At 37.8% G+C, this 10,680-nt stretch overlaps 1 non-coding gene across 1 annotated transcript; it reads left to right on the top strand.

Moving 5' to 3' along the window:
• Nucleotides 1-10,216: 10,216 nt before the first annotated feature.
• Nucleotides 10,217-10,322, top strand: LOC133820071 (small nucleolar RNA R71). Its single transcript, XR_009886505.1, has one exon. It is a non-coding gene; the product is annotated as a small nucleolar RNA R71 (small nucleolar RNA).
• The last annotated feature ends 358 nt before the right edge of the window (nt 10,323-10,680 follow it).

Genomic DNA, 10,680 nt, shown 5'->3' with positions numbered 1-10,680 from the left:
TGCAAGGTCTTTAGTGTCGGACGGATTCAACTAGTTTATGCCAATTAGCTAGCTAACATCAAGCAAGGGAAGGATGAACCCCTGAAGGACTACATCCAAAGATTCATGAGAGAAGCAAATCGAGCATCCACGGTAGGAGATTCGTTTCCATCTCGGTAGGAGTCATTTATCATAGTCCCTTGAGGGATAGCATCCACGGGAACCCCATCAACACCTTGCATGAGTTCTTGGACCGAGCAGACAAATACATGAAGCTAGATGACGCTATCATGAAGGAAGAAAAAGGCATAAACCATCTGACTACTATCAAGGCAAGCAAGAACGACGCAAACCCTCAGGGCAGCAATAGGGGCAATGGTAAGAAGAGTAGTACCTCAGGGGCCGAGCAGAGTAGAGAAAAGAAGACTAAGTCAACACCAACCGACAAACAGCCTAAGCACCAGCACTACCAGCCAAGGTTCACCAACTATACTTTCTTGACTGTAACAAGGACTGAGATTTACTTGGCAACATACCAGGAGATACCATATCGAAAGCCACCACCCTTGCGCTCAGGAGGAAAGAGGTACAAGAGCAAGCTTTTTCGGTTCCATAATGATTATAGGCATGACACAAATGAGTGCAAACAACTGAAGGGTGAGATAGAGTTTCTCCTCCGATCAAGAAAACTCTCTAGGTACTGAGTCAAGACCGAAACACTAAGCAAGAATCCAGTGTTATGAAGGAAAATGAGTCCACCACTGGAGCCAACGACCGTGGACTCCACATTGGACACCATATGTAGGGGGGCCCACATAGCAGGCAATAGTAACAACGCTTGTGAGCGATACGAAAGGACCCTAAGACATGAGGTAGGGGAATCTTCCCAGTGCATGACAGTCGAGGAGCAGTCTCCAAAAAATCTGAAGTATGAAAGTGAAACTCTCACTTTTACAGAGGATGACGCCAGGCACATGAGGTTCCCCCACAATGACCCTCTGGTCCTTACCATTCAAATCGCCAATGCCCGAGTGATGAGATGCTTGGTGGATATGGGAAGCTTAGAAGATATCATCTACGAATCATCCCTCGAGAAGATGAAGCTCACGGTCAAGAACCTGACACAATGTTCCCAAGTGATATATGGGTTCACATGAGAATTCCTAGCACTAGCTGGAACTATCAAACTACCGATCACCATGGGGGATGCCCCTAGGAACGAGATTGTGATGACAAAGTTCCTGGTGGTAGATTGTTGATCGGCTTACAATGTAGTGCTCGGGAGACCCCTCTTGATGGCATTACACACAGCAGCGTCTATCTAGCATCTGTCTTTGAAGTTCCCCACAAGCGAAGGGCAAGGATGCGTACATGGTAACCAAAGGGAGGCACGGGAATGCTATAACAAGTTAGTGGTCAAAGCAAAGAAAGGACCGTAAACAACATGGTGGTGACCTGTTTCGAAGGGAATGAAGGAACCGATGAGGTTGTCAACATGGAAGTTGACGTTGAAGAAAACTCTCTACTGGAGCTGGGGGCTCCTTTTAATGAAGATTTGTTATTGTAACAAGTTTCCCAAAGCGAGGGAAATGGCATCGATCCTCGCTTTGGGGATGATGTCATGGGGGTAGTACCGGTCAAAGATCTTGATGAAGTCCTACTAGATGAGGAGGTCCCGACTAAAGTAATCAAAGTCGGGAAGGAACTAAAGGTGGAAATTAAGGCACGATTGGTAGAATTTTTTAAGAAGAACCAGGACGTCTTTGCCTGATCACATAAGGACATGGTTGGAAGAAAAGAGCAGACTGCTTGACAAAGACCAATCTCAATCCCTGAAAAAGGAGGTCGAGCGGCTCAAGAAAAATAGTTTTATAAGGGAGGCCTACTAACTAGAGTGGGTATCGAACCCTGTGCTGGTCTCAAAACCAAATGGGTGATCTGTAAATTCTTGTAAGTATACGTAGTTGTGTCAAGTAATAAAGTTTGTAAGAATAGAGATCGTACCACAGAGACTATTAACCAATTACAATTAATTGCTTTTCAAATTTTATTTGGTGATTAAAATTAAGATGAATTAGTTTAAACTATAAACTTTATTTAAATAACTAGAAACAGAATAATAAATTTAACGAATTAAAAATCAATAATAAAAAGCCTAGGAATTAATTTCATCAACTTTTCATTCTATTAATTTTACTAATCAATTTTAGATCTCTTCTTCCTATTCTAATAGCAGGTTAACATAATCGATTCCTATTCCTTTTCAAGATATAAGATCTCAGCCTATATGCAGGTTTTCTACATCTCTGTGATAAACTTAAATATATAGAAGGCATTAAGCATGGAAACGTAATTACTACACAAGTCATACAGGTACTTTCGTCCAATATGCAACCTATGTCTATATAATGATAGCATATTCAATTCTCATCTTTCAAATTTTGAATCAAAACCATTAAATCAAGTAAATAGTGATCAATTATTTACTAGCATTAAACAAACATCATATAGATTAGAATAGAGAAGAAGTATCAATAGAACATCATAATAAAATTAAATTGAAATTCAAGTGACTACATTAATCCCTATATAAAAGATTTAGTTCATATAATTATTCATAGAAAATAACCTAAAGAATTCAGATGAAGAAGAAATCTAGAAAGTCATAACCAGAAAAAGAAATCTAATTACAACAGCCTTTTCTAAATCTAGGGTTTATTAAACTACAACTACTTGCTTAATTCGCATAATAATGTCCCTTAAATAGTTTTCCAATGCTCCCAAGTGAAAAGACCATTTTTCCCTTCAAAAAGTGGCAAAAAATCTCAATATCATGTTGATAGTATTGTAGCGCTATTTTCAGTGCCAAATTGCCTCGGAAATTGTTTTTCTAGTGCTGTAGCGCCAATCTTCAGATCCTGGTAGCGCTGTAGCGTTTGTTTTGTAGTGCTGGAGCGCTATTAACTGATTCAAAAGCTTTAAATGTCTCATTTCTAGTGCTGTAGCGTCACTTTGATAGCACTGTAGCGCTATTGACAGATTCAACACTCAGAGCTATTGCTCTCGAATGACTCGATTTTCTCCAAAATAACTCCATTTTCTTCCACTTTCACTTCATTCCACTCTTTTCACCATCTTAGCATCAAAATCCTGAAACATGAACAAAGGAGCATAATTCTGCGATAAAATAGCCCTAAACTAATGAAAACCTTCCTAAAAACTAGACTGTAAATGAGCCTAAAACTCGCCCTCGAGTAAAGAATTTGACTAGACACAAACATAAACAAACCAAGTTGACATAACAAATCAATTCCAACACTCAAGACTGCTATGGACATATAATTCTCAAGAAAAACAGTCATGCTATTTAAAATATTAATCTAGGTTTTCAGTCAAAGTACTTCACCCCTTCACTGCAATCTATTAACACCAAAGCTCATTTACTCATAACTCACAAATAAAATAATCAAACCACTTTATGCACATCAAATTCTCACCAACTAACCACATAACCAAGTTATTTCCATATGCCTGCACTACTTACTATTCTCCATTAATATAAACAAATGCACAAATAAGAATCAATAGGACTATACAAAGGTTATAATAAAAGGCTTAGGTACGGGTATATAAAAAAACATTTTTAGGCTTAATCATACCACAAGCATTCCAACTAAACAAATTTCCCAGCAAATTTCAAACCACTCATCCCTTGTTACCCCTTTTTCTATGCAATGATTGAGAATTTTTTTCTTTCTTTCATTTCAATGATTGAGAAAACTATGCAAAACCATCTTATTCTTATTTTTCTTTCTCATAATACATTCTCCCAAACTTTAATTTTTCAAGAGATAACTATTCGGGAGTGTAATCATTTTGCACTTTCTTTTTCTTTTCTTTCTTCAACTTTTCTCAATCACAAGGAATTTTCTGAATAACACATGATACATAACATCTCATTACACATTCACTCCCCTCACATAATAGTTTTCATGCTCATGGTATGGGTCAAAAAGTGGTAATCCAATTCACAGCTAGGCTCAAAAGAATGTGTTAACAAGAAAACAGTTATAAAGCTCAAAAGGGTTAACTAAGGATACAATTTAATAGGGATAGCTTGAAAGGCACATCTAGTCCAAAAAAACAAAATTTCCTATATCCTTTTCCTAAATGTGCATTGTTTAAAATTTCATCTCAAATAGTAAGCAAACAGGTTCTAGAATTTTTTCAATCTTTTTCAATCCACAATCCAAATTTCACATACATAACATAACACAATTATAACATTTGCACATCATGAGCAATAGATCTCTAATGTCAACAGATCACAGTGAAAAAACAAAGTAATCTAACCAACCACACAGATTGTTTCAGAAGCACATCAACTTTTCCTTTGGATTATACTAGAAAACAGTCAATCATATTAAAATGGCAATTATTATCAACTTTATTTACACTCTAAAATATGACTCAATACAACTAACTAAAAAAAGACAAACTGAAAAACGCATCAAATAACACTAAAAATAAATGTCTCCCACAAACTTAAAACCTAACATTGTTCCCAATGTTAAAGTGCATAAAGAATGAGAAAAGAGACTTACCTGAATAGCCACGTCAATATGGCGGTTGTGGAGGCTGGGACGAAGGTCCCTCAAAAGGTTGAGACGGCAGAAGTTATGGTTCTTGAAATCCAGCAAATGGCTGAGGCGGAGGTGGAGAGAAAAACGGAGAATACAGTGGATATGGTGGTGGTGGAGCAAAATAATTCTGATCTGCCTCATTTAAAGACCATCGACTCACTAAGTTATTTAAGCGAGCCGCATGGTTGACTTCGTACTCGTACCGTTGTCCCATGTATTGATTCATCATATGATGTTGTTGAACGATGTATTGATTTTGTTGGACAAGATAATCCAACTTATCATTGACGTTCTGCATTCTAGGGTTAGTACTACCCCCCAGCAACACCGGTTCAGCATCTTCTTCCGCCTCAGCTTCAACACGGCGTTTACCTTTCTTCCTCGTCTATGGCACATAAAGGGAAGGTGCGGGATAATCCTTCATGAAAGTAATAAACAAAGGTTACTGCAATGACTGATAAATATAGGTGACAAACTCGAGCACTCCAGCTTTGTAGCATAACATAGTGATTACAGACCCATGGCCCAAACCTCCAGTGGTATGCCTTTTCAATGTACTCAATGTTCTCTTTAATCCACGAGCCCACGTTGACAGTCATACATGTCATTAGCGCATACATCAAAAGTACTCATTCCTTAGTCATGTCAGACACATGACTCACCGACATAAATCGAGCACATACAAAGAAAGCCCAGAATCTGGCCTCAATATTCAACTGACATGAAGCAATACTCTTGGGTAAGGAACCAGATAAATTCCATGGAGCACCTTCAAAACATAACTTCTCAGCCACAGCAGCATAATCTACGTATCCTTTCAAAAATCATGAATATTTCGCCTCTTGCTCTTTGATATGCGGCACATTAAACACCTTATAAATTGATTCAGCTGTGAAAGGCATTCGCTTGCCTCTAACAAATACTTTATCATTGTATTTAGCCTTTGAATTATCATAGAACTCATAAACCAATGATATATTCGCCTGAGCCAATTTAGTAACAAATTTGTCCCACTTCTAAGCTGCTAGATTAGCTCTAACCAACTCAAAAATTTGATGATCAAATGGTTCAGATTGAAATTCAACTTCTCTTTCAGGAATCAACGTTTTTCTCACAAACTTCTCATACCATTCTTGAGCTGAAAAATTTATAAACCTTGTTTCATCAAACTTCTACTTTGGTGTGTCCTCCCTTTGTTGAAATGCAGAAGCTTGGCCTTTACCTTTATCCTTAGACTTCCTATCCTTACTTTTAGGAGCCATAGTGTTTGTGCTCTCAACAACACAAAACCCAAAAAAAATTCGGCAGCACCTCCCCTTAAATTATATACTTTCCTTCCTCAAAATCACCCTATAAATCCAATATCACAGAACAAAATACCCGAATACTACAAATCACAGCAGCAAAAAGAAATTTCTACCCAAAGACAAGCAACATTTGAACCGAACCCCTAATGTGGGAGATTCTTGAAATTAAAATGAGTGAAAACACTTATAGCCTTTGAAATGGCCTTCCGCGTGCTTGAATGACCAAAACCCCTTGAAAATTTGAACTTTCTTCAAGAAATTTGAAACTTTGATTTTTAGGGTTCATAAAATTTGATTTTGAAATTGGTTTTGGTGGAAAGAATTGGATCAATGGGAAAAATGGCTGAGAAAAGAAAAAAAATGAAGAAAGATGGAAAATATGGTGGGATTTCTTGAAGGAGTCTTTAATGGAGGATAGATGGTGGTTTTGGGGTATTGGAATAGAAAGAAAACAGAATGGGGGAAGAAGAAATGAGGGTTTGGGGAAAAAATTCAAAACCCAGCCTTTTTTTTGTAAAAAAATCTGAGCCTTTAGAGTGTTGTAGCGCTGTTTATATAGCGTTGTAGCGCCACCTAGGCAATATGGCCAATTTCAGTTCTGGAAAGAGCGTTGTAGCGCCACATTCATAGCGTTGTAGCACTGCTTTTCTATTTAGAAAACATGTGGGCTCTGGAAGTAGCGTCGTAGCGCGACTTGGCTAGTGCTGTAGTACTACAACTTCGAAAATAAATTTTTTTAAGCGTTTTCTTGTAAAATCATTGCGTTTTTCATGGTTTATAAATTACGTCAAAATTTTTCCTAATTAAAACTAAAAATAACTAAAACATAAATTCCCTAAAACATTGTTCCAAACAAAATAAAAATAAATATAGGAATGCCTCCTAAGAGCACTGTCTTTAACGTCTTTTACTCGGACTCTTGTTTTTATTCAATTCAGAGTGGTTCCATAATCACCACAGACTTGCATTTTTCCACCAGGCCTTCCAAATAATGCTTCAATCTCTGACCATTCACCTTAAAGTGTCCCGTTTTCTCACTATGAATTTTCATTGCTCCATATGGAAATGAAGCAACTACTGTGTATGGTCCTGACCATCTCGACTTCAATTTACCAGGGAAAAGCTTAAGTCTAGAATTGAATAGCAGTACTTTGTCTCCCGGTTGAAAATCCTTCCTAAGTATCCGCTTATCATGAAAGTCCTTTGACTTATCTTTAAAAATCCTCGCATTCTTATAAGCTTCATTTCAGAATTCATCGAGCTCATTCAACTCCATAAGCCTATTTTGTCCTGCCATAAAGAGATCAATGTTTAACTTTTTCACAACCCAGTAAGCTCTATGCTCAAGTTCCACCGGTAAATGACACACCTTACCAAACACCAATCCATATGGTGACATATCGATTGGATTTTCGAATGCTGTGCGATAAGCCCAAAGTGAATCATCAAGCTTTTTTGACCAATCCTTCCTTGATGTATTTACAGCCTTTTTCAAGATGCTTTTAATCTCCCGATTTGACACTTCAGCTTGACCATTTGCAAGTGGATGGTAGAAAAACGCCTTTTGATGATGAAATCTGTAACGAGCACAGAGAGCAGTAAAGGACTTGTTGCAAAAATGACTCCTTCTATCACTAATAATTTCTCTTGGAGTACCGAACCGGGTAAAAATAATTTTGTGAAGGAATAGTACCTTTTTACCATCACAAATAGGAGTTGCTACAGCCTCTACCCATTTAGAAACATAATCCACCGCAAGCATAATGTGCTTATTAATATAAGATGATGGAAAAGGTCCCATAAAGTCCATTCCCCTCACATCAAAGAACTCAACTGCCAAAATACCAATCATTGGCATTTGATATCTTCTTGATATATTACCGGTTCTTTGACAACGATCATAACTCCTGATAACGACATTAGTATCTTTAAATAATGTAGGCCAATAAAACCCACATTGCAGGACTTTTGCTGCTATTCTTGTTCCTTCGAAATGACCGCCATAATGCAAAGTATGACAATGAGTAAGAATGGAAATCATTTCTTCTTCTAGGACACATCTTCTAATCACTTGGTCAGCACAATGACGAAAAAGAATAGGCTCATCCCAATAATAATGCTTAACTTCCGAATATAGCTTTTTAAGTTGCTGCCTTGACATGTTAGGAGGCACAACCTTCGCTACCAAATAATTAACATAATCCGCAAACCACGGTAGCTTTTCTTCTCCATCAATCAAATATAACTATTCATCTGGAAAGTTGTCATCAATTTGTACATTTTCTTTATTAGGATCTTCTTCTAATTCCAATCTAGATAGATGGTCTGCAACTAAATTTTCTGTCCCTTTTTTGTCACGAATATCCATATCAAACTGTTGCAATAATAGGACCCATCGAATCAAGTGAGGTTTGGCATCCTTCTTGGTCATAAGGTACTTAATAGTAGAATGGTATGTGTAGACTATAACCTTATTACCAATTAAGTATGGTCTGAACTTATCAAACGCAAACAAAATTGCAAGCAGTTCCTTCTCAGTAGATGCATAGTTTAATTGAGCATCATTCAAGGTCCTACTAGCATAATAAATTGTTCGAAAAACCTTGTCAACTCACTGCCTCAGAACTGCTCCAACTGCATAATCACTCGCATCACACATCAATTCAAAGGGAAATTCCCAATTTGGTGGTACCACAATCGGTGCAGTGATCAATTTCTCTTTCAAAGTATTGAAGGCTCTTTGACAATCAGCATCAAAATTAAACTGTACTCCATTCATTAATAGTGCAGAAAGAGGTTTAGAAATCTTAGAGAAATCTTTACTAAATCTCCTATAATATCCAGCGTGACCAAGAAAACTCTGAACACCCTTAACTGAAATTGGAGGAGGCAAGTTCTCAATAATTGAAACCTTCGCACGATCTACTTCTATGCCTTTGCTCTAAATCTTATGGCCCAAAACAATTCCTTCTCTCACCATAAAGTGACATTTTTCCCAATTCAGGACCAAATTAGATTCTTCACATCTCTTTGACACATTCTCCAAATTATGTAGACACATATCAAATGATGGGCCAAAGACCGACAAATCATCCATAAATATTTCAATGCTCTTCTCCACCATATCAGACAATAATGACATCATGCATCTCTGAAAAGTAGCAGGAACATTGCATAAACCAAATGGCATTCTACGAAAAGCAAACGTGCCATAAGGACAAGCAAAAGTTGTTTTCTCTTGATCTTCGGGAGCAATAGGTATTTGGTGATAACCAGAATACCCATCTAAAAAATAATAGAAGTGATGGCCCGACAGTCTATCACGCATTTGATCAATGAAAGGCAGTGGGAAGTGATACTTCCTTGTTTCTTTATTTTGCTTTTTGTACTCAATACGAATTCACCACCCCGTCACTGTACGAGTTGGAATTAACTCATTATTCTTATTTTTGACTACTGTTAATCCCACTCCTCAAAGTGACAGCTTGACATTGCTCGTTTGGATTCACCACAGTTAAGCTAGGTAAAGCCCCTTTATTACGATCCGCCATTAACTATGCAAGTTGGCAAACTTGTGTTTCTAAGCTCCGAATGGAGGATCTGGTTTCTGTCATAAATTGGCTCAATGAATCAGCAGATACCTCTGGTTTAGTCATGTGAGGTGGTGGTTGTTGATGTGGCGGCATTTGTGGCCTTTGAGTATCATAAAAGGGCCTTGGGTTTAGCCCATAAGATGGTCTATGTGGAGGATATTGAGGTGGGTTTGGATGGTACTGTGGTTGGTGCCCTTGATTATTACTCCATGACAAATTAGGATGGTTCTTGTATGCTGGAGTATAGTTGTTAGGGTATGGGTTATTATTATGTTGCCTTGGGAAATTGCCTATGGCTTGAACCTGTTCAAGTGGAATATCATCAACCGAATAAGAAATCATCACTGGACATTGCTAAAAGGGATGAGGGCCTCCACATGTGTCACAACTGATTGGAGCGAGTTGTAGTTGCATCACTTAAGTTGAAGTGTTGTTTTGTTGTTGTATTTGTTTCGTTAGCGAAGCAATTTGAGTAGTGATCATAGCAATAGGATCGACTTCTAGAACTCCTGCCACCTTCTTTTTTTCTCGCTCAGATGGCCAATTATAATTATTCATGGCCATCTCCACTAAAAGCTCGTAAGCTTCATTAACGCTTTTGCTCATAAATGCTCCACATGCGGCTGCATCTATGATACTTCTTGTGTTTCCCCTCAGTCCATTGTAGAAAGTGTGCACCAACATCCAATTCACTATACCATGATGTGGACATTTTCACAGCAGCTCTTTAAACCTCTCCCAAGCGTCATATAATGATTCCCCCTCAAATTGACAAAAATTATTTATTTCACCTCTAATCTGTGCCGATTTAGCAGGAGGGAAATACTTAGCGAGAAATTTTTTAGCAAGATCTTCCCATGTCAGAATGGAATTGGCATGTAGCAAAATCAACCAACTTTTAGCCCTGTCTCTCAATGAAAATGGAAATAGCCTCAAATGAATTGCATCATTACTAACTTCGTTCATTTTGAAAGTATCACATAACTCCAAAAAGTTGGTAATATGGAGGTTCGGATCCTCATTAGGTAGCCCCCCAAACTGAACACAATTTTGAACCATTTGAATTATTGAGGGCTTGATCTCAAAATTGTTCACCTCCAAAGTAGGTGGGCGAATACTAGAATGTACTCCTGTATTAGTAGGGAGTACATAGTCCCT

Source organism: Humulus lupulus, chromosome 2 (assembly GCF_963169125.1).
Source record: "Humulus lupulus chromosome 2, drHumLupu1.1, whole genome shotgun sequence".
NCBI lineage: Eukaryota > Viridiplantae > Streptophyta > Magnoliopsida > Rosales > Cannabaceae > Humulus > Humulus lupulus.
Note: the sequence above shows the minus strand (reverse complement) of the source record. Positions and strands in the feature narration are given on the sequence as shown.